Raw genomic sequence first — 24,288 nt, forward strand, 5'->3', positions numbered from 1 at the left:
TTTAAAGCATTCTATTCTTTGCGCGAAAAGTTCATCGCTGAATGGCGAATTATGACGACAAATTATTTTTAATCGTGACAATTGAAGAATCAATTATTGAAAATTATCTCGCTTACCGTCGCGCGTGCATCGATCGTCGAAGCAGTAATGAATTTTTGCATTCGCGTTACGTTTAAAAAACGGTGTAATATAGTTTCGGTAGTAAATTGCTTCCACGATAAAACGTAAAGTTGTTTGGCGATTTTTCATTTCGTTTGCTTTACAGCATTGCTTGTTTGTTCGGTTATTATATTTCCATTTCCTTCGCCACTTGTCCGGGAAGGTTGTTTGCGGATTTTAATTGAAAGCGGACATGCAAGCGATACGTTTCACCGCGATATTTAAAATCACAATTAGGCAAAACGAGCTCGTCTCTCGGAGCGGAGGCAAACGGTAACGGTTGTTTTATCAAAGTCCGATAAAAGTTGTATAATGCGGGAGATTGTGTAATGGATTTCTTTGATCGCGATGTTTATTTCATTAATTCGTTTCCGGGTCCGCTTAACGCGCCACCCTCGTTACGGAATAGCTAAAAGGTTAAGGGCATTTCGGTTTCAGGCATAATTAAAATAACGTCAAAAGGGACTTGCACGGCGTGTCCGTTGGCTTCTCGTAGTGTCGAAAGTTTCCTTTCGTTTTAAAGTCGTTCACATTCAGCTTAGAATTCAAGAATGGCTCTTTCAAGTCGTTAACGAACTTTCAAGTTCTTTTCCCTTTCTTCCGTTCGTTTCGGTAAAACCGAGCGGAAGAACGCTGACATTTCGAATGCAAGGCAGCAATTAGCGTTAACACTGTTACAGTTGCGAAGTGATTTTCAGCCGTTGGAGTTTCCCGGCTCGTGTACCACGGCTAACGCGAAAAGTAGCGAACGCGTCGATGTTTTGGCGACGCGACGACGACGACGACGACGACGACGACGACGACGACGACGACAACTCGAGTTTTAAGGTTTTCACGAACGTCGGAACAGCCATAATTAAACATTCCGCACTCCAACGTGGAGGAACGCTGTCGTCGCTCGATGGATATCGAATTTAATTCTCCTCGGTACCGGATAGATATTAAGTCGAGATTATAGCGAGAAATTATGTGCTCTCCTCCATCGTCCTTATTATCTTTGTTCTTGTCGAAGAGCCACGAAGAAGTTAAATCTACAATTCAAATCTTCGTGCTTGACCCAGAACAAACGAAGGCCTTTTTTTTTTTTCTTTGCGATCGAGGCCGGTTGGTCCGTTTCGCGATTCCAGGCCAAGCTGAATAATTTTCTCGACGAACGTGTATATCTACGCGATACTCCGATCTCCCTGGCGAATCATCGAAACGTTTTGTACAGGAATTTCGTGTCCCCGCATACGAAATTCGGTGTTCGTCGGGGCTCGAGCACGAAGGGAGTGCAACGCACAATGATCTCCGAACCGAAGTGCGCTCGTTTGTTCGACGATAGGCGTCTGCACGCGTTTCGAGTGCGATCGTTTCATCCCCCCACGAGGGTGACAATGTAAATACGACGAAGCAGGGTTAACGGAATATCTTTGAAATTTGTTTAGCGCGCCGCAAAATCGCATAATTAACCTACCTCGTTGAAACTCTTCGTAATTAATCGTTCGTTTGGTTAATTATCAACATTCAATTTTGCATTTCACTGTACGACAGCAGTGTGCGTTTGTACAGAATCAACGGAGAAGGGAGACTCGACTAACGTGTTTGTCTATTACTAATTATTTCATTGATAAACATGGCGGTGATACGGTATCGTATGTTTTTCATCGTTCTTACTATTTTGTATCTAGTTGGAACAAGTCGAAGCAGGCAACACCGTACTACCGTGAATGTTTACAAGGCTTAAGTAGAAATAAAGAGTTATGCTCGGACATGGTAACCGAGTCGTGCTCAATTACACGCGTATCTGACTAATTTTCAAATTTTTGAAACTTCATATACCCGGTGGTATTACTCTTTTCGTCTATTCTGTATAAATCACGGTTGTACAAATTTTCAGATAGTCTTTTAACTTACTTTTAACCTGTGTAATTCTCCATTAGAAGCGATGTGTGTTTTCTCAAAAATTGCATTCAAGAAAAAGATTCGTTGCACATTCGTCCTGGTATACTTTCCGGTATACAGGGCGCGGAATTTTTATTTAGAAACATCGTTCGAAACGGACAGTGTCGTACTTGACGGTGGTTGCTCAAACTTCCCTCCTTGAAATCGTCGGCAAGATGTACTTACACGATAATTACATCGCGTGCTCGTGATCTTCGGTTACCTTGTACGAGAACTGGTTGAACTCGTTTTAACCACTTCGGTATAATGGCGAGTTAAGTGGCGACATTTCATTTGAAACGTAAAATTCATTAAATACACACTACTCATCTACGAAAACTTACACGTTTCTTTAGCAAAAACTGCGCGTACAGGGCGATACGAAGAAAGATTTCGTTCATCTCCGAACACATCGATGTTCGATGCGAGGGACACCCAATGAATTTTATTTATTCATCGGTTGCGGAAGGCTGTGCTCGAAAAACGAAAGATCGAGCACCGTTACTCGAGAAATAAAACCAAGAAGACGGAACTAAGAACGCGACGTGATTCGATCCCCGTATCCGTGGTGGTCGTCGTGTAAACATCTCGTTAAATTTTATCCCGTGCTCGAATACGCAATTCGATCGGGATAGATAAACCGGCGCCCGCTAATCGATGGAAACGGGTATCAATTTCTTGCTCGAGTGTCCGTGAGCTCGTCGGTGGTCGGTTCTTATCGTTTTAATGGGACCGCGAGCACGTTGAAATTGTACATCGGTGTCTGCGACTTCCATTCGACGTTACCCCACCGTTTCGCCCCGGTGTCTCCTCTTCTCCCTCTTTTTCATCGAGCGTATCTCGCGCTCGTCGAACACGGACAGTGGCGCGGGCATTTTCGAACAGAGGGGGCCGGGTGTGGGAGAGGACCCCTCGTGTTCCCCCTCTCCGAGCTCGCGACTTAGACGGCCTTGTTAGATCGAAATCATTAAAACGAGAATGCTCGAGGTGGCCGCGATTGTGTAGGTGGCTGGCACGGTCGCGTGCACACGCGCGCCGAGAGGAAACACGTAGAGGCAACTCGTTGGCTTTCGTCTCGAGCTGCGGGCAATAAACACTCTTTTTCCCGGGCAAACAATGCAGTGACACGGGGCGAAAAATTAACGAGGCGCGGGCCAAATTCAAACTCATCTCCATCCTTCTGTTCCCTCTTCGCGTAGGTCCGCCCTCCGTTCCCTCTGCGCCACTGGTTCGTTTCCTCCCCACTACCACCACAACCACCACCATCACCGCACTCGGTGCATTACTTCTGTGCAAGTGTAGTCCGCGCGCTCCGAATCGTCATCGGGACGTATGCACCGAAATACGTACACGGTCGACGTTTCTGTTCCCACCCCTCGGTGAACGGAGCAGCGTGTATGCGCGCGCCTAGATAGGGATACGTGTACTCGCGACCGCGTACGTGCATATCGAGTACCGGAGAGTTCGCGATAGATGTGGCCGGGGGGTTGGGGATACGTCCGATCGGTCATTACGAGCAATTCCAGCGAGCAGGTAAGCCTGTTGACCAAGCAAGGACTCGTAATTACATCACCAATTTGCCGAACGTTCGTTGACGAAGCGACCGTTGGACGTGACGTTAAAGACGAGACGGCGAGAGTTAAGCGCGGATTACGACCTGCTCGCGGCTATTTGGTAATAATACAAGCCGTGCCGAGCGCACGGGTTTGTATTATTTTCGCATTAATGGATCGACGATCGTCCACGCCGATTTCGTGCGATACCCTGGAATTGGAATTGGCGAGTTTCGCGTACAGGAGCGACGTGAAAAGTTTACGACGCTCGTGTTCGATCGCGACCGAATTATCGCAACTTTCGACGGAACTTTCCAAGTACGAGGTCCGCGACACCGGTGTCTCCGGGGTTATTTTTGAGAGCTAAATTGGAAGGGGAACTGGCCGCAGTATTTTATTCCTGGACGGAATGTTTATCATTGTCGAGCGTCGGTCGACGGTGAGTTTTACAGTGCGCGGTACTGTTTGGCATTATCTTTGCTACAAATTAATGCAACGGAGCTACGTCGAGACAAAGAATACTCGATAATGCGGTACTGTGATTTATTGGAAGAAGGTAAAGGATGGTTGCATCGGTTCGAAGACTAGAGTATAATTAATTTTTTATAATCCTGACACTTTCTAGCGTCTATCGTTTATTGGAAGAGTACAGTGAACAAGAATTTAGCGATATTCGTGGTAAGCTGGTTAGAACGTAAAGGATGGTTGCATCGGTTCGAAGACTAGAGTATAATTAATTTTTTGTAAGTCTGACACATTGTAGCGTCTATCACTGTCGATGATCAAGTTAACGGAGCCATATTGAAACGGAGTACTCTACACTGTGGTACTATAATTTATTGGAAGAGTGCACACGAATTTGACAATGTCTATAGGCAACTGGTTCGCACGTATCTGACGGTAACTAACTTTTTAATTTTGCGTTGTACGGAATAAGGGGAAGTCGGGGATGAAAGGTCGGTTGTCGGAGCATGGAATTGAGAGATTTCAGAAACTGAACGCATCTGGTGTTTCGAGTGTTTCGGGGATGTCGGTTTATGACGTGGCTGCGTCGAAATTCAGGACTGGTGGGTCGAGTTTGACGAAATGTTGCAAAATATTTCGATGCACCGTTCTTTTTTTTTCTATCTATGTCTAAACTTGCGTGGCAACAGCAACTTTCTCCAGAACTTGACAGAGTTCGTCACACGGACGTTGCGCGTGTTTTTTAGAGCCAAATTGGAGAACACTTCGCAGAGTTTTATTCTTCGAGGAAAAGTTTACCTTCGAGCCGAAATTCCTTAATCTCGATAACAAAGACGTGTTCGTAGCAAACCTCCGCGAACCGAAGGTGTCGTATTTAAATTTTCAGGATTTATCACGTGTATCGGAACAAACGCACTGGAGTAAAATTAACAGAGCTGGAGGACCATCTTCCACTGTAGAATAATTCTTTAATTGGCTTTCAATAGCTCCTACCAGCCTTAACTCTTTGATAGATCGTGAAAGGGGAAATAAACATTGTTTTCCTCGACGAACCTTACAGGACCTTTTGAAATAAATTACACTATACGCGATGAATCACCAATTGGTCGATACATGTTACATATATGTTATATGTGTGATCAGTTTAACTGGACGTTTTTAAATGGAACATCATCGTCGAGTTACCCCAGGGTTAACTAGCGATTGTGAGGTAATATTTTTTCTCGATTGTGTTTGATCAAATGAATTTCGGTTTTGCGTTTTCGCTTCGATGGTCGGGTCGTTATGCCTCAATTTCCTCGAAAAATGTGGCATGTTGGGTTCGAGCAAGTCGAGTGGTCAACTTCAATCGTTCGGTTCATTGCACGATGACACGCACGCGAAATTATACGGTAACGTGCGCGCGCTTTGAAATATTGACTTTAGAAATTTCTATACGATGTTGGAATAGGGAAAGAGATTACACACGGGCGATTCTTTGATCGACGCGATACGTTCTTTGGATCAGAAATATTTGTACGTGCATCCGTAAATGCGATTAAATCGGTGCCTATCGGATCGTACATCGAACTGTACTCTACAAGTCGTAGTATACAAGTGTATCGTAATATGAATGAATATTTTACTCTGGTTCATTATATTCACTGTCAGTTAAACGTTCTGACACTTTCTTCGAGTCTGTCTCGATAAATAGGTTTAGTTCAATCGATCCAAATAACCATCGAGAATAAAACATTGTACACATGTACCGCGAACCGATAAGAAAAAATAATTTTAGCTCGTGAGGTTAATAATTGAGGCAAGAGTACTTCAGAAGGATTTTTAACGACAGGTCAGCTTTCTACGAATCACGATTCGCGCCTGAAAAATTAGTTTCCATAAAAATGCGTTGTACTTTCGCTTTTTAATTAAATTGTTTTACCTACCGAACATTCGAGGCTTATATTTGATACGAATCGAAACTCTGGATAGCAATTGAAACTCGAATACCGAATTTGCGAGTATTCTCGGGTTTTTAAGAGTTTCGGAGTAGGTCTGAGGATGACACGGTAGAAAAGGTTCGAAGGGCTGCACTTCGACGAACGATTCAAGTTCGACGAGCCACCGTGACGAAGGGTTACGATACAGATGGGTTAGCATTTGAAAGCATGAGAAAGTTTTGTGCAATATTTGCTCGGCAAACAGACCGAAGTGAATGTTGATATTTTACAATATTATGGTTCGAGAGTTTGAGCGAGCACGTACCCTATTTTCAACGATATTCATAAATTTTGTTATCGCTGGTTAGAATTAACACGGACGGGAGAACATACGTCACGCGGAAGTTATTACGAAACATCCTTTCCATCAGTGTCCGCCTTTCTTTTTGATTACTATTTTCCATAGCTTCGACATTCTCATTTTCATGTAACTTTTCCAATATGATGTGTTCCACTCGTCCAATGGTATATTCTTCCATCTAGCCCGCAACAACTCCCACAAATATTGTTCCGACTTTCAACAACGTGTTCCAGTCTCCCCGTACAGGATGCTAGGAAAGTTATTCCGTACTTCGGTTGGTTATTAAAAATCATCGATAACTTGGGGAACTATCGTTAAGTATCGCAGTACTAAATACGTATCGGTAGATCGATCTCCGAATCAATTTCCAAAATTTTTCCTCCTCTCTTCGCTTCTTTTTTTTTCATTTTATTTATTCGACGATTTGGGTCGGATGTATTTCTTTCATTTTATTTATTCGACGATAAAGATCGAGACAGAAGCTCGCGATTGGAAGATTTTTGGTATTAGGTTGTTCGAGAAGTCGTTTCGTTTTCCAAAGTGAAGAATATATAATTTAATAAAACGTTCATACACTCTAAAAAAATCGTGTTTCATTTCACCAAAAGAAAAAAAACGAAACGACTTTCCGAACAACAGTAGCACCAATGGTAGCCAAAAATCGTGAAAATGAACAACGATTTTTTCAGAATGTACAAACATTTTATTAAATTATATACTCTTCATTTTGGAGAACGAAATGACTTTTTGAACGACCTAACAAAATTGAAATCGGAGAGTGAATTAAACAAATAAATCTTCTAAACGATGTATCCTAAACGAAGAATCTCTATCGCGTAGTCAACCCAGCGTCGAAACGGAAGAGCAACGCGATCGAGTTCACGAGATCGATAGAAAAGAGCATTCGAGTATTGGTTTACACCGAACGATTTATGTATAAAATATCGGCGAGGTAGGCGTGCCGGGAACTTTTGATCGGCGGTGTACGTGGAATCCGTGTCTCGATTTACCCGAACGAACGGTCGGAGTTTGTTTCAACGGAATTGTGTGCAAAGAAAGCCAAAAAGTCCGCAACAGTTCGCAAGGATTCAGAGAGATAACGTAGTTTGAGCAAAGCGTCTCGCGTTGCCCCTGTTTCGCGACACGGATCCACGAGCCTTTGAGGACAGAGAGCCAGCCGCGTATCTGAGATGTAAGAAGATCGCAGCGACGATGTAGCCGGGCCCGCAGATATAGGTTGCTGGGTTCTATATATCTTTATCTCGGTCGGGATTGCATTGTTAGCACGGAGCGCATTGTTTGAACGGTGACGCGAGGCCTGGGGCGACCAATCAGCGTTCGCGCTAGCCGTGCCTTATCAAAGATTTCTACCACCTCCTGCAGGGCTTAAATCAACCCGACCCAAAGCTTTCTCTCTCCCTCTCTCTCAGTCTCCATCTCTCCATTTCTCTATCTTTCTATCTATCTCTCTCTCTCTCTCCATCTCCATCTCCATCTCCATCTCTGTCTCTATCTCCGTCTCTCTTGACGCTTCTCTGGTTTGCGGAACTTGGTTCACGAAGCGCCAGCGGACCGCTATCTGCAAAAACAGATCGACCCTAATTGTCAATCCTTAGCCAGTTTGTAACGAGCTCGCTGTTGCACGGCCTCGTTCGACGTTTTTACCAAGATTCGTTAGGATCATCCGATCAACCGGTACTTCGTTTCGGTCGGTCTTGTTTCCGTCTGTTCCCGTTGTATCGGACAACGAGTTTGCTCCAATTCAAACCGGTATTTTGTTTCGGTATCACGGTTGATTTTGCTACCGCACTGGTTCTTTTCGTTCGATATGTAACCGTGTGTACCCTATGAAATACCAACAACCGGGGGATTTAGACGTATAGTTCCGCTTTCCAATTTCGTTGATTATGTAAACCTCGGCTGGAAGAAAATTGACCGACCGGATTTTTAAACCGAGATGTTCGATCTAGGTACCAACCGAGTCACCCGAGTTGTTGGATAACTAAAATTGATCGCACTTCATTAAAAAATATCAGACTCGGTGATCATTCGCAAGTGATTGTCGTCTATGAAAAATAATAAAAGTGTACCGGTATTTGTCGCGTTATTTGGTTAACTTTTACGAGGGACACGAGGTTTTATAGCATGGAACATAGATCGCTCGATGAGAGTCGGGGTACGTTATACAACTGTTGCTTCCGAAGCAATTAACCCGTCACGATTTTACGTTGAGAAGTACAGTTCCATAAGTTCGAGACTCGTTTGCAATTATTCCTAGAGGCAGGAAATACCGATCGCTCAAGGTCACCAGCGTATTGTCCCCCACTAGTAGCGTACCCCCACTGCTCTTGATTTCTCCTTTCGCGTTACTTTTGTCGTTTTTTCCATTGTAAAAAAAAATACACTTCAACTTTGAACAACTGTAAATACCTACGAACGAGTCGACAGATCTACACAAAACTTCGCACACGTTCATCGAACGGTAGTACCATCTTTGGAAAAATAAAACGAACTTGATACCTTCATTTCTCATCGAACGACGAAACTTGTTAAACAACCTATTACTTCTCCGTCGCAGCTATCAAGTACCAACCTTACGCTTAATTAGCGCCCGTATTCGTCGAGAATGCGAAATCCTATCGTCAGATTCTTCAAAGGAATCGTTCGCGGTGTACTCGCGGTTTCCCGATCGAGAACGCTGGATACGCAATTTAAGATTACGTCGAGCACGCGGTTGGGTCCCGGAGCGTCGAGGCTCACATCGTTGTATCTAGATCGTCGTCTTGCGCGCCTTTTCTTAAGGTCGTGGAACGGTTTTGCTCGAGATACAACGAACCGTGTACATCGTTCTAGCCAGCCGCGCGGATACGAACCCTCGGCGCGTTCGGGTCGGCCAGAGAATAAAAGTGTCGTCGGTGCATAAACTGCCGCCTCGGGTATTGTTCTTCGTTGGATAGGTGGCTAACTAGGCGGTTATTGTTACCGCGGGACAGAGAGAGAGAGAGAGAGAGAGAGAGAGAGAGAGAGAGAAAAAAAGAATATCGATACAACTCGGGAAGCTAGCCTTGCGCGAGGTAGCTCGGTGACGCCACAAATCCACCCGTGTCTACGAACTTTCTTCCAAGTCCGACGTTTACTTAACAATGTCGCGAGGTTGTGTTGTGTTTCACCTCTCTGCGCTTTTCGGCTACTTCGGGAGAGAACTCTCGGTACATCCTGTCCGACGTTGTAAAAGAGATTTATTTCGCGGGGAAACGAGCTCGAACCGACGTTCGTAACATCGAGAGGTTTCTTTCCATTTTCCTAAAGTAACTCGATCTTCGCGCGAATACCGTTCGAACGCCGATCGAAAAAGTGGAAAAATCGTAGAGATATTTGATCAAATTTCAATTAGTCGATTGCAAACAAAATATCGACGTTTAACTCGCTGTTCCGTGCCCGAAAGAAATTTATTTTGAACGTTGTCAATATCGAGAAATTTCTCCCTGAGATAGTTGATCTACGCGCGACTTCCCTCAAAAGGGGTTTCTCAGGTGATCCTTAGGAATCGAAAGAATACAGAAACGTTAGCTCTAGAGAGATATTCGTTCGATTGTACACAAAATTTTGACCGAGAAACCCCTACGGGGATGAAAGGAAGTGTTTCACGTGTCGTTGGTTTTTGGACCACTTGGAGTAAAGGGAGATTTCGGTGCCCCGTGTCTGACGCTGTAAAAGAGATTTATTTCGCGGGGAAACGATCCAGACCAACGTTGCTAACCTCGTCGCGAGATTTCTTCGTCTCGGGTACGATAAAAACTCCCTCGGTTCTGTGCGCTGTGTTTAATTTAAAAACTCATGGTAATGGACTCGAGAGCCGAGACTTAGCGATTCGCTCGCGAAAGATACCGTAGAACTTTCGAAATATTTGTCCGGGCTAACTGCACGGGGGAAGAATAGGGCCGTGAGAGTGCTTGAGTTAATTCGGAACTTTGTTATCGAATGTCTACTAGAATTTCATTGTTATTTGCTAAAGGCGTGCCCGGCAAAGTAGGTATGCGCACGAAGCGGACAAGGGGAATGCAGGGCATTCTCGCACGTTCTATGTGTTTACGTCCATTTTCTTGCGTACTTCGGAGTCTCCGAATAAATGTAATACTTCGTTGGACGGAGCAACGCGTACATATATTTATTTCGTATATAGTCGTTGACCCCGTGGAATTTAGGTATTTAATTTCGTTACCCAATGCAGGAACGGAAACGATAAGAGAGCGTGCAGGAATTTTGAGACATCTTTGTCCAGGAATGAAACTTATCGTCCGTTTTTAGTGTACAACGTCGAAGGATATCGTTGTAAATACTTTCGTGTAAATAAATGTACGAGCACCACCTGTCAACGTACCACGTCCAGGAAACTGTATCGCGGCTCCGCTAGTTTTATCGCATCGCGAGATATAGATTATATAGATGTCTCGAAAGGAAAGTAATACGATTCGAAATTAAACTTTTTCGAGAGAAGTAAACTCGGGAAATTAAATTAAACTTTCCACGGAAGTGCAGGTTGCGTTTCAACTTGATTCTTTATTACTCGATAATGGAGTTTCTTATCCATAATTAAACGCGATGGTCACACTGCCTATATCTGTGCTATAAAGTTTAATCTGAAGTATCATTTTCACGTTTAGACAATTAAGTCGTACACAAAATGGGCGACGTATGAAACAAAGACGGTGTGATATTAGGTAATAAAATGTACGAATTTTAAGTTTTAAATGCAACGGTAGGCGGAGCGAGAAGACGAGGGGTGGAGCGACGATAATGAACGGAGCTGGGTGACCGGTTTACGATCTTGGCGAAAATTATTTATCTCGAGTATAGTAGACTCCCATTCGTGTCTTTTTAATTCTCTCCGCATCTTCCAGTGACCAAAAAAAAAAACCGAGAACTCTGAGATCTGAACGCGTACAGCGTGATAAAAAATACAAAAAAATTCTCGAGGAATATTCGGTTAAAATAGGTTCGCAAGTATCGAGCAACTATGTTAATTGAATTTTGTTTTACGAGGTGAACAGTCCACGCCCTAAATCCCGCTACTCGTTTTTCTTTTTCGTATAACTCTGTACGAAAAAAGAAAGAAATACTGCGTCGACCGGAAAATAACGTTCGTTATTTGTCCTATTTTTTGTTTTTCCTTTGCGAACGAGTGGCTCGACGCGAACAACGTTCGCGCACTTCGCGAAATATTTATCGAGAATTTAGAAGCGCAATACGGAAACGCGACGCATTATGCTACGTTGAGCCGCACTCTGAAATCCTTGGATCAGCGCATGCACCGAGAACATCTCGCGGCATAAGCGAACAAAGGAGCAGCGCTTCGAAGGAAAGTAAGGCGGAGCGAAAAAGCGCAAATGCGAAAGGAGCGGAGGGGAACAAAAAAAAAAAAAAAGAAAGAAAAAAAATGGGGGAAGAACGGAAGGCAAAGGAGCGCGACAAATCAACGAGTAATACCGGCACCGATTTTCCGTGATAAAAGTAACAGGAGGGAACGTTCCCTTTAACCGAAAGGGAACCTACTTTGTTCGATTCGGTGAGAATGAAATTGCTCCGCTCGTCGCGGTGTACACGCGATATTTTCTTTAGGCTAATCCGAGCCCGTGAAAGCGTAAAAATGGCTTGGAAAACCTTCCACGTGGCTGTGGAAACCGTCGAAATACCGCGAGAGGATCGACTATCGGAACGGTTCCCTACGTATTTATTTCCACGTAATTTTCAACCTCGAATTCGATTACCGCAAACTGAAATTGAAAACATTTTGGAAATATATTTCGCGAGAAACCAGTTCGATCGAATTCACACTTTTGTTTATCGGATCTTTCGCAAACACTGTGTAAACGAAATGTTTCGTTGAAAAAATATTAATTTTGTCGAAGTTGTTTAAAGAAGAAATATTTTGTAGGATACGTTTCACGGTGTCGTTTATAGCGAAACGTAATTCTCTCGTAAGCTGCTTGTGGGATATAAAATAAATTAGACTATGAATCTTTCCATCCGATTATTTTTTCTCAAATTTTAGAAAGAAAAGATAGACAAAATTTGAGTGGTATTATTAAATTCAACGTTGAAAGGAACCCAAAAGTACGTATTTTGGAATTTTTATTCGAAAAGTTATCAGCAGAGAACACGAATGAGATGAGTTTCGGGTTAAGGGGAGTATGGTCCATGTGCAAGGAGTATGCGAGTAGTCTACGTCATTTTTGTTAGTGGCAGCCCTTACGAAGGCTGCTTACAACGTCCGACCCAGTACGATCCGCAATTTCTTCGAGGGCTCATCTTCCCAGCTCTCCACTATGGTTGATTTTTACGCGAACACCGCTCTCTTACGAGACATTTTCTAGATGACTTTTGCGAATTAAAAAGTACGAAGAATGTATTTCGAACGTAGAAAGAAATTTGAATCGATCGTACGATTCGATAGAAACGTGGTATTCGATTTTTGATATCAAATTTGCAACAACGACATTTCTACTTTATGCCGGTGAAGAATCGCAAGTCAATCTGTTCGGTACTTTCTGAGATATCTGTGTATGTCGCTGATTTGAAAAATATCGCTTCCAGAAAAAAGCGTTCGATGTTTCTTACGTAGTCACAAGACGGATATAACCGATGCATAGCACGCCTAACCTTCATCCGTTACAGTCAATCCATGGACACTTTGAAACGATCACCTTTTCTATACTTTTTGTAAACAGGTATTCCGACTATCGAAGAAACAGAACGAATGTTAGGAATAGATTTTGATAAACTTTACAGCTACTAAACTTTCGAGCACCTATAATTTTGTCGAGTTTAATTTCGTAGGAATCTTTGGAAACTTATATTCAAGAGACCGTACCCGAAGAAAACGCGATAATTCGAAAATCGGTTTTGCGGATTTTCCGCCCCGGAATAATGGACGACGTATACACCCTTAATGGTGTACACGTGAACGGAAAACGAGACGAAGAAAAAAGAGAACACCGCGGACGAAGGGAAGGTAACACTTAACGCGAGTGTGAAAAATCGATCCATGGTTTTTACATCCGGAAAGTTTTTACATTGAATCGAAGTACGAGGAAGTTTAAGAACAAACTTGGAGAAGTTCGATGAATTCGAGATAATGGTCGGCGATCGCCGTAGTAGATCGCAACATCGCGCGATATTTTACAGTACCGAAGTGTAATACTTTTACCACGTAGCACTTGCGTTTATTTAACCTTCTCGCTCGGCGTGGTCTGGAAAGCTTTTGCACTTTCAATTGGGGTTTCGGTACGCGGAGTTAAAACAACACGGTTCTGAGTTTTTATCGAGAACGGAATAATAAAATTGCACGTTGTGTACGGAGTGGTTTGCGTAAAGTGTGGCGAGCTAGCTATTTTCACGGAATCGTAGGGATAATAACGAAATTCGGTTTCGATGTTTCAAACTTTAAACGTAAACAACGTTTCTGGATCATCCGCAGCGACTCGTCTTATTTGTTCAATTAAACAAAGCTTTTACATTTTTTTCAGACGATTCCTTTACGAATGATTTACATTCGCGTGAAATATTTTGCACATTTTCCGATGTCACGGAAAAATTCGATGTTACGGTAAAAGTTCCGTCAGATCTCTTTGAAGTTACGCTACCGGTGGTTCAATTATGTAAAATACGAAAAAATCTTTGAAACAAGTAGCATTTTTTAAAATCCTGAAATATAAAAATCTACGTTGCTACGTTCCAACGAATGAAAAAAGTTGTTCGATGTTTTAAGAGAGTCAGAACGTTACTCCGTTTCTCGCGCAAAGAATCTCGTTTTTTCTCCAAAGTAAGAAAAAAGTCGATTTAGGACATGTCTTAAATAAAAAATAATAGACATCTATTATAATCTTACGCGTGGTATTAAATTTTTACGAATAATATTATCACGTTTTCAATCACCGCGAGTACTCGTTCGGAATTTTACGATAACTACAAAGACGTAAAGTGTCACTTCAATGGACAATATCCTAAATACCTACATATTCAGTAGAATGGAGGAGATTTATCGTATGAATCGGAACCTGTGCGGCGTATGTCTGCAAAACGAGAAAAAAGAGATGGAGAAAGTGATGCGCAGGGGGTGAGGATAAGGGTAGAAAAAAGGACGCGACTCAAAGCGAGCACGACAAATCACTGGGTAATACCTCTACGACGGATGTGACCGCACTTAGGGTGATAGCTATCGCAGTGGTCTCTCACCATTCTTGAATACACCCTATTGACGGTGTGCAGCGTGATTCAACCGCGTTGATGTTTTACGTTTCGATGAGGTCGGTACGGCTATAGCATTCTTGACCCGGTTCGTCTATTTATCGTCATTGTAGCTGTCCATAAATTTTTCGATAATTTGAAAAGTTTCCAACGCAAACGAAGAAACAATGTTTGCAACTAATTGAATTCTACGGGGGGTTTTGTTTTTTTTTTTTTTCATTTGAACAATTTCAATGGTATTATACCCTGCGGCTTCGCTTTGGCAAAAAATGTCTGCCTAACACGAGCGAGCATAACCGAATACTGGATAATTTGATCACGCGGGCTAAAAAATTTCGTACGAAATATCGGTATTGAAAAAAAAATCTTGCTTAGAGGCGGGCGGGATACGTTTCTAAATTTTATTTCGATTAAATGGATTTCACAATCAGCGCGAATCTCGATTTGTTTGCGTTCGTGGTTATGAGAATTGACAAATTCGTGATTCGATTTTCACTTTTTATTTACGGTTGAAAAAAATTTCATTGAGAATCTTCCGCGGTTAACGGAATAAAATCGTGCAGGGGTTCGAATAATTGTTGCACGCTTGAATCTATTTCAATCGCGGTACATTTTTGTGTCATTTTCGACGGTTCTCGAATGTAAATTATTGCAAACACACGTGTCGCGTGGCAAACCTGTATTTTGCGTTCATAAATATAAAATGAACAAAAGCGGTGGTTCATATTGAAAACCGATAAAGAGACATTAAATGTTCTTCATGAATAATACATAGCGCATTACTTATGCCGTTTATAATTAATTTATAGTTTACGATTCGTAGGAGTATTAAATTCGTCGGTGAGAGGAATTTCAAATCGTGTATTAAGTTTGAAAAACGAGCATTTCCACTTGTTAAAGAAACTGCGTCGCATACCTCATCTGTCAGTAATCGTTGAAACGTTAGTTTTAGACATTTCCATTATATTTCAATTCTTTCTTATCATGTATATTGTTAGAGCACGTAGCAGAGCTATGATCTTCGCGATAATTAAAAAATCACTCGATATCGGTCTTAGTCGAGTTATTTATTTACAGACGTTTCGTCTGGTCAATATCGAGTCACCTTCAATTTAAACACGAAAATAGTAAACCTCTAAATAGAAAATAAACATATAAGAAACGTACATAATAGAATTCGAAGAAACGTACAATAACGAAAAGCTCGTCCAGGACCAACGTCGTTTCTTTATTTTCATATCGACGAGCAATTCTCTGGTTACTATTATTTTCAACGATAATTGTTCCATTCCTTGTGTTACAACGAATAAAAAATCCACTAGAGATGAAACGCAACAACAAACGAAACCATCGGAAGCACGCGTATCCGATGTATCTTCGAGTCCCCCAATTTTCAAATTCGATTTTCCCGAGAACGAGGCATCGCGCGAGGAAATTTCGTTCCACGTATTTTTTCGATATTCAATCGCTCGGAATTGTATCCTATCGCGACATCCACCGCGAGACATCTCGTCTTTACGATCGTGTTCTATGTACTCGGACGCGCGTTGTGTTAAACGATGCACGGTACGCGCCCGTTGAAATGGAACTGTGTCAAAAACAGGAAACGAAGACGCTCGCTACGATGACAGGTGATTGGCACTCGAAGTCTCGCACGGCTGTCGGACGTCTTTCTCGAATTCCCTTCGCGAATCGATTTTTGATTATCGCCCGGTTCTTCCTCCAGCCAATCGTACCGTCGTCCTCTAACGCAATTCACGAGGAGCCCGATGGGAACCGTTAACGACCCAACGGGACCGAATTATTTTTCAATCTACGTTGCAGTTATACCGACGACTCGTAAACGTTCGCTTCGATCCTCGACACGGGATTTCGACGAGCGACTCGCGGCCCGGACATCGAACATCGATCATCGTCGGTTCTCCGGGAGAGAATTCGTTACCTTATTGTTTAAATTTTCATCCGATACGATCCGTCCTTTGTCCCGTGTTTACTCGAAGATTCTTCTACCGTGTCGCTCGAAACGTCGCGAATCGGCCAACGACCAACGAAACCGGATCGGTGTCGGTTAGCGGTCGAGAAAAGAAAAAAAGAACGAACCGGAGATAATAATTTCGTTCGTCAAATTTCACGAAGGGCTTTAATTAAACGTCGCGCGGAGTTTACTTCCATTGATCCGACGGAGCACTTTACCAGACTTTGTCGAGAGCTGCTTTCAATAGCCCATCACCTCGGGTGGCTACTCGTCGGCGTGGAAAGTATATTCGTATACCTTTAATGCGCTTCGAAGGAAAATCGATGCACGCTGGACGGATGAAAAGAGACCAGCGATCCCCCACACCGTCCCCCCTTTCTTCCCCGTCTTTTGTATCGTCAGTTTCCTTATTGAATTCAAGAGCCCACTCTATCTGCACCGAAACAATTCGGAAGAAACGAAATAATTGAGAATCGAGTCGGGCGTATCGGTGTCCCGTTACCGGCTGGGAACGTGTATACAAAACTAATATAATCGGAGGGGTGTGTTCGAGGCGAAGTATCGTCGAAACTCGGTCGAAGGAATAGGCGATTTGCAATCAGCTGGTTAGTTTACAGTGAAATCGGGAAAAGTTGTCGATAGAGATCTTGGGGAAAATATCCCGGTGTTTCGTGTTCGAAACGTACTCTATCAACCCTCCCGATGCGACGTGTTCTTTTTTTTGTATCCAAAGTACGAGAAGAACGTTCCTCGGAGAAATTTTCTTCTATCTTCATCGATGACGCTTCCGCGGGAACGATGCGCGTACTATTCGGTGGATGAAATTTTACCTAAAACGAAGAAAATGTAGCTCCAATTACGGAGGTTACAGTCACCGGAGAGAGATACGTATTTAAAGTCGAGATCGTGCGCCAAACGAGGGAGAGTATCCCGTACAAAGACGCGGCGTAGATAAAAGATTCTTTAAACGAACGACGTCCGGAGTTAGCTGGAACACAATTTCATAATAATCCATCAGGTGCGCTGGAAGTATCCGGGTGAAAGGAATATCCTGGCGGACGCCTTCGATTTACTGGAACGTTTTTCTTCCGTTGGCAAGCGAATAGCTGCTCGTGTTTCGCGCATTGTTTCCACCGCGATAAATTTAAGCAAAGATACAGCCGGCTGTTTCATTAAGTGGAAACTGCGCGAGACGTCGAAGTACAGCGTTCCTGACCGGTAGTGCTCCGTTCAGAACGCACGGATTGCCGTGGTTCCGTACCAACCTGGAACAGGGACTATCCACGCGGGACATAACTAGGCCTGGGGGTGAAATTAAGCGAATTTATCTTCCGAGCGTAATAATCAGACATCGTTAGTTACGAGGGAGCTATGCTCGTCCGAGTTAACGAGAGACAGAGCGAGCGAGACGTGGCCAGTTGTATCGTCAACGACAATGACGAACAGAGACGGAACGATCGGGGTAGGAGGAGGTTGATCGCTCGTGGTTTCGAGAGGAAGGGTCAACGATAAAAGGAGACGGTGCAACGGCTAGGTAACGGAGGCGAAACAAGCTTGCGCTGGAAACGGAAAGAGATGAAAAGCCGCGAGCTCGCGCAGACCGTTTGCGTCTCTGTGAACGTCCGTTACCTCGAAGGCATACACGAAAAGGAGACGAGTATTTAGGAGCAGGGGCCGGGCTGCAGAGGGCGTCTTAATCTTCCCGGGCGAATTTATGGCCGAGTTGTTTAAGGGATGTTTAGTTGCGCTTAATCTGTAACTGCTGCACTTAGCTACACTAGTCTCGCTATCCTGCCACTGAGAGCGTCTTTTCCTTCCTCTTCCTTTCTCCCCCACACCCTCCACTCCCGCCTCTGTCATTTACCTTTTCCACCGCGGTTGTTTTCTTTGTTCCGAGCGTGTTCCTTTGGTGTCCGGTTTCTTCCTACCCTGGCCACGTGTTCGGGAATTGCGGGCCACCCTCTCACCGCGCCACCCTCCTCGTTCGTTCTCGAATCAAATGAATCGTATTCCACGGTTCCGGCTCACCGCCCTCTTCTTCACCGGGACAATGCCGTTTCTCTTACTTTGCCGCGTTTAGGCGTGCGCGAGTGCGCGCGCGCATTCACCCTCGGTGGTAAATACCACCAGACCGGGTATACGCCGCGCGGGACGCGTAATCTTAATATTGTCGTGCGTTCCTTGTATTTACGTCGGCGAAAAATTCTCTACCCGCGACGAAACTTTTCTCATTCGCGCTCGTGAAATCGTCCACTCGTAATGCCGGAATTACTTTGCGCGCTGCGACGATTTCTTTCACCCGTCCGGGCCCCGCTCCTGGAGATCCTGAGAATTATTTTCCACAAGCTTTCCGCGAACCTTCTCGAAAGCACCTCGAGAATAATCACCGTGACCGGTCGATTCGTCGTTTTGCCTCGGTCCTCGTCGTATCGCGTCTGGGTCCTCTTAGACCCGAGAGACTTTTGTATGTGTCGGTTATAGCTTCGATGGAACCGTTGCGCGATTCTCGAATTCTTGAATCGATATCGAGGCGTTGCTGGTCCTCGTCTATTTGAGTTTATGCGAAATTAACAAGAATGCATCGGCGTACGCACTTGTATTTGTAATTACAGAAGTGACTTATTTTAGCGGACGTGTACCACTCTCTTCTGTAATTACGAATACAAGTAACAGGTTGCTCGATAAGTTTCGTCGTTCGATAAGAAACGGAGCTATCAGGTTCGTTGTTTTATTTTTCGAAAGATGGTATCGCTGTTCGATGAACACGTGCGAAGTTTCGCGCAGATCTTGCAGATATTGCAGATTTTGCAATGGAAAAAACGACGAAACTTACCGAACAATCATTCTTACGAATTTCACTCGCGTAAATTTCGGTAGGCGCGAGAGAACGCTCAACATCGAGATAGCTTTTCGTAGATATTAAGAGCTTATTCGTCGAGCGAAAAATCACCAGTCGATTTCACGAAATTCCCGCGAAAATGTTGCAGTGTGGAAACCGGTTAACCGAGAAAATACCTACGCGTGGTTTGTTCGTAAATTCTGCAAATTTCGTTTAAACGGAAGATACCGTTTTCGATGTTCACGCGCGAGAAAGAAACATTAAATTTTATCGTCGCGCGAAAAACATTCGATTGATTTCCATTTTCGAAAGTATATTCAACGAATGATAAAAGCTCTTCAAATTTCAATATTTATCTACTTCTTTAGATTGAATTTTTGCAACGCGCGAGTTTATCTAAATTTCTAACTTTTGAACAAATTTTCCATTTTTCGTTCTCGTTGCACCGAAAGATTCCACCAGCCTTCGACGTTCATTCTTAAGCTCTATTAGATTTTGAAATCGTTTTTCGCGCGCATCGACCGGTGACCCAGCCAGAAGAGATAAGTGTCCCTAACTGTGCATTACCAGGGTCGCGTAACCCTAACTTTAAACGTCCAAGTGATTTTCACGAGCTACGACATTCAACCGGGGCCGTAAGGTCCATTTAACGGACGAGTCAAGACGAACTCAATGAAACAGGCAGTTAACTGGCGTTGCACGAGCTAACTTGCGTCGGTATCCTTGTTAACGATGCACACGCTGTTTGAGCGGAATAGTTCTCTCAATGACATTTGCGGCTGGAACTCGCTAAGAGCGATTCGCTTGACCGCATCCAAGAAAGGAACGTTTCCAAGGGGAGAATTTCCTACCCCTCCTCCACCACCCCTTCCCCTCGTTGGTACTTTGCTCACCGTCTTGGGTGAAATTAAAGCCAAGGGACGGACTTGTTCCGGGCTTAATTAAGTAAACTGCCGTTCCGAAGCTGCTGTTCTGCTTTTTGTTAACGTCTGAAACCGATGAAGTGCGAGAGACGCAAAGGAGTCGCGCTACTTGTCGGATCTCCGTGTTTTAATTAATCGACGACGAAAGTCGGACAAAGTGGAGTGTATTCAGCGGGGACTCGATTAATGATTACACCTGTAAGACGCTTTTTTAATTACGCGCACGCCGGTTGAATTCATTTCTTTTCGTTTCTCTTTCTTCTTCTTTTTCTTCTTCTTCTACTTCTTCTACTTCTTCTTCGAGGAGTTATTCCCGCGAGAGAGCATTTCGACGAGCTTTTAATATCCGAGAAACTACATCTTCGATCCGTGGTCGTAATTTTTACCGGTGCTGGTAAATGCGAATTAGTCTACGGTAAAAAAATCACGCGAACTCGGGTACCAGGATCGATGAAAAATTTTGTTCCCCCGCGTCCTTCGAGTGGACGAAAACGAACAACGAACGGTATCTCGCATCCGGCATAGAAATAGAGAACGTAAGTGTTCGGCCAACATTTTAAGCGCTACGGTAACGTGTGTTTTCGAAAGTAAAGCAGACCGTTGAAGCCACTTCGCAGAGTAGAAGCTCCGATTATGATTCTAGAAGGGAAATGGGAGCGGATGAAAAATTAGAGATCGTCGAAAATGTTTGAATTGTAGCTTAGGACTTTTTCGTTTCGCGGAAATTCGAATCGTTTCAATTAGACCGGCTTCTTTCTTCTTCTTCTTCTTCTTTTTTTTTTATGCGACTAATGGGTATTAACTTTTCTACTATCGCGCAGTCTTCGAGATAAATGTAAATCCTGTCGTCCGTTCTACGCTCCTCTGTAAAGAGATACGGTGGGTGGATAACGTGCTCCTCGGAAAAATTTACATTTTGATCCTGCTCGCAGACTTGTATCCGGGGGAGGAAAAATTAATTACGACATGTTTCGTCTCGTGGAACACAGTCGGCCGTATCTTTCTACGTTTTTTCTTCGACCGAATGTTAGAAAGTTAAAATATACACGAAAACGTGGAAGAGATGAAACGTCCCTAAAATATGAGTAATTTTTCTTTCGGAGCAAACCCTGTGCCACCGTGTAACTTTTTTATTCGTCGAAGGTGCTCTTTGGACTCGTTCTTGAGTTTCCAACGTCGAAATCTCAAGGCGAAGATCACTAACAATTCAAGATCTGCGCGAACGCATCCATACTAATCTACTCCAATTCGTCCACTCTATATCGGTTATCTATTTACTCAAATCGTCCTCACTCTTACCGTTCAATTTTCCATTTTTCTATAGTAACCATTTCTACCATAGTCGACGATTATTCGCAGCTTCTCGAACGAATCACCTCGCATCTTCCACTCCCTATAATCGTTCCGTTTTTCCTTACCGAGTTCCAGAATCTCCAAAGTGATCGCTCTCGATTAAGTTTTCCCACGTAGAATCTCCTATTGGGTTTCGTAGGGTCGCGCGTGGGAACGGAGCGCCTTTAAAATCGCACGTAACTGCACGGAGGGTTCTAATGCACGATTTTGCATATGACCCAGTGACGGTTGACAAAGCTCGCGGTATTGTTCAATAGGATCGTGGAATTCGAAATCCAGTTCCGTGATACGAGGTCGCCGGTGGCTCGTATGTCGAGCACGTAGAAATTCGTGCCTTCCGTTTCCTTATCGGCGCGCTGCGTCACGAGCCACTCGCGAGATGCGCCCGAAACGAACGAAGATTCGTTCCCGCCCTTTTGTTCGACTTCCTTCTTACTTGCGCAACCACGGTACACAATGACCGTACGTACGACGGTTCCCGTTTCTCTGTCTTTTGGTCGCGTAACGGTGATACATCGCGAAATAATTGCCGGATTGTCTGGTATCGCGATTGGAAAATGGAACGCGTGTCACGATGCTCCTGTTCGATCTTCCTTTATCCTCGGTTACGGATAGCGCGACGCGGACCGAAGAAATTGAAAACGGTATCGATAACGTGTGTCGTGATCGATTCTGGCGACAGATTCGAACCCTGCCCCGCTGAAACCTCGTGTCTTTGCCAAAACGTACAATCACGAGCATATTAGCGTGTTGGCAATATCTACGAAAAGCGTACATACTCTACATTGGAATATATTTAATACGATTACGAAGACCGGTCGGAATTGTTTGTTCAACTTTCGAACAATATTGACAGGAACAATATTCTCGGGATACTGTAATTACCGGTCGATGGAAGAAACTACAGTGGGTTCGTTTACGGTATTTTTGTATTAATTGCGGGTAAATCGTAGTTGCGATTCAACGAAGCTGTGTCGTATTAGGTAATAAATAACGTCGATAGGTAATATTCGATAGGAATATCCGAAGTGCGTAATTATCTCGAAATACAAAGCTTCGAATATCGTGCAAACTTTATCCAAGCTGTCTACGAGTGATGTTACAAAAAATTACGTTAAAAAAGTCGATCCGGAGGTACAGAGTAGAGAGTAACTTCGAAACTCTGAGTGCTGCTGGGTTTACAATTTGAATATGTACCGAACTTGCAGTTTCCGGGACTTTATTTTCCAGTGTATTATTTGCCTGTAAACATTTTTAAGTAATTACTCGAAGAGCAGCTACTCCGAAGAAAGCGTTTTTTTCGCCTGTATATTTCGATTTACCTCCGGGGTTTCACTCTCCGATTTTCAGTAGCTGTCGGCGTGTCATAAATCCCGGGTCGGGTGAATGCACAATCAGAATGCATGTTCCAGCCACTGATTGCTGTTAGAATCCCCTCACCTAGATTTCAACTGCGTTGATCGACCGCCACGAACGGGGAAAACGAAATTTTCTGACCACAATCGACTCGAAGAAACCACTCAAGAGCGGTCAAAAAGTCGACAACCACGATCATTTGAACGAATATTCGATACGTTTCATCCTGCGATTAAACGACACGCTTCTAACCAATCGATGTATTTCCTCGAATCGACGAAACGATATTTGCTCGGTTATGTTTTAAAATGTGAACGAAACGTTGAGTTTATTCGAACAATTATTCTCCATTCACTATTTACATGACTAATGTGCGCGCTGGAAAATCTAATAAATATATCCCACACTGTTTTAAAGTATACAAACGGTATTTGCACACAATCGTTTATCTACAATTCTTTTTTTTTCGGTTGACTGTGGTTGAACGAATTTCACACTTTCGTAAAATTGAAATCCACGTAGCACAAATGAGCCATAAATCCACTTTTCCCAAGTTTACGATGAAAAGTGCTCTCACAGTTACCGATACGTGTATCGAAGTTTATTTCGGTCCATTGCGGACGGTTCGTATTTCAGTAGAGAGCATAAATGTCTCGACAAGACTCGAGCCACGATGCTAATACGTAATAGGAGAGAGACGAAGGTTCTAAATATTCCTTGTTGTGTCTTTTGTATCCGTTATGAATTAACATCGTCTTCCGGGGGTTGTTTGCATATTATGCTGATCAACGTTGCTTCTTATCAAAAGGAGATCCTATCGCGCAGAATACACAGCCTAAACAAGATACATAAATTATGCACCGTGCAAGGAACAGTTGCTGTTATAAAATGGAAGTTTGCCTCTCGTAACCGTATCTGATGAGAACGTCGTTTTATATGCAAATTTGCGACGAGCTAATGAACTCGGTCTATAACTTCCACGCGCGAGAAAGCAACGAAATTATCGGCAGATGGAAACTTGCGTAGCAGAACTTTTTCCTTCGTTGAGATTTGACGTTCGCTCGCGAAACTGAACCTCGTTAGTATTTGGCTCTTCTACTTTCGCGATTGGTAACAACGGTATACTCGCACAGTTTGCAAATATTTACAAATTCGGTTGATCGTTAGCCGGTAGGGTAAACAGCCCTAAACTACGTACCTTAACAGTGTTTCAAA

The 24,288-nt window shown here is 43.5% G+C and overlaps 1 protein-coding gene across 2 annotated transcripts in view; it reads left to right on the forward strand.

Annotated features, from left to right (window-relative positions):
• The window catches only part of LOC143152738 (zwei Ig domain protein zig-8), a 560,480-nt gene that overhangs the window by 8,017 nt on the left and 528,175 nt on the right, over nt 1-24,288 (forward strand). The window lies entirely within an intron of this gene.

Source organism: Ptiloglossa arizonensis, chromosome 11, assembly GCF_051014685.1.
Source record: "Ptiloglossa arizonensis isolate GNS036 chromosome 11, iyPtiAriz1_principal, whole genome shotgun sequence".
NCBI classification, from domain to species: domain Eukaryota; kingdom Metazoa; phylum Arthropoda; class Insecta; order Hymenoptera; family Colletidae; genus Ptiloglossa; species Ptiloglossa arizonensis.